Source organism: Blennius ocellaris (genome assembly GCF_963422515.1).
Source record: "Blennius ocellaris genome assembly, chromosome: 17".
Classification (NCBI taxonomy): Eukaryota; Metazoa; Chordata; class Actinopteri; order Blenniiformes; family Blenniidae; genus Blennius; species Blennius ocellaris.
In genome coordinates this window covers 13,217,260-13,218,686 of record NC_137666.1, presented here as the reverse complement: position 1 = coordinate 13,218,686, position 1,427 = coordinate 13,217,260, and positions in this window count along the sequence as shown.

Sequence of the window (1,427 nt, the reverse complement as noted above, 5' to 3'; positions counted from 1 at the left end):
AACATGTTTACCCCCCCCCCCCCCCCCCCCCCCCCCCTCAATGAAGAGTTTACATTGACCTGTCAGAAAACATGAGTTGATACACTGGAAACCTCCTGAAGATCTTTTATTCTTCAAGCTTTCAAGGGGTTGTAGCAAAGTCATGTATAAGAAGGACGGTGTGTATGGGGCAAGACGAAGATTGTCCTTTTAATATAGCTGGCATAAATGTATATTTTGGTTAAAATCTTTAGTTTTATGTGACAAAGATCTATTAATACATGATCACTTGATTTATTTTTGACATTCTTTTGTAGCTGATTTTGTTTCTCTCTTTTTGGTTTTTCGTCTCAATGTGTAGAAAAAAAAAAAAAAAAGCATGTGTCTCTTAACAGCACAATGGAAGTAATAATGCTGTGTTTGTATCTGTAGCTGCCAGGAGAAACGACAGAGCACGACGTGCTGTGAGTCCTCTATCTCTCTGAATCATTTACTTAAAAACTGTTTCTCCTCTGCCTTTTGCCTCATGACGCGTATATGCTACCCTCTACCTATGTGTATATCTGTGTGTCTGTGAACATGCATATATTCAGGAATATGTGTATGGGCGCCACGTTTTCTAATACAACATAGATGCAGTGTATTACAATAGGTCTTTTGAGGTTTTTGGTTTTGCTTGACCGTGTTTTTCAATGTGATTAACTAGAATTCTATTGTATTTTTTATTTCTTTTCTTCTTTTTTTTTAGGTTTGCTTTTCATGGGGAAATGCTGCTATTTGTGTCAATATAGGAGCATCATCTTGCTGGTCTTTTATTTTTGAAAAGAGAAACAAGACTTTGTCAGTCCAGATTGCTGCCAAATGTTGTAAATAGCGGGACAGCTGGGCACAAATCTGACTGTGCAGGTTCAGGCAATGTGACATACTGTACGCTTGCGGCCATGTTCTTTTCTGACACCAAAGAGTTGCTTAATTTCACAAAGTTGTCTTGGTTTTTTTTTTCTTTTTCTTTTTCTTTTCCCCCAGTGAAGAGTTAGTCCTGATAATTTGAGAGCACTTTTTAAGTCAAGAAGTCTACTGTGCTTGTGTGGTTTATTTGGGGTGGGGGTACGGGGGGGTGTAGATTGGCTTTGCTTCTCCTGGTGGGCATAACACCTTCATCACTGTCCTGAACTGCTGTACACGTGCACAGTTGGAAGAGTTTTCACTCCAAAATGAAATATCCACCAAAGGAATTCAAGCAACCATGTGTGGAAATGAAGACTGCATACGTTTAGATCAAATTGCATTTATTTCAGAGTATTAGTGTGTACACTTGTCAGTCACACCAAAAAAAAAAAAAAAAATGTTTTCCAAGATGGATATACCGCATTTTGGAATAAAACCCTTCACTGTTAGATGGCTGGTTTTAATGTACTCTGCTGTATACTACTGAGATAAACCCATTC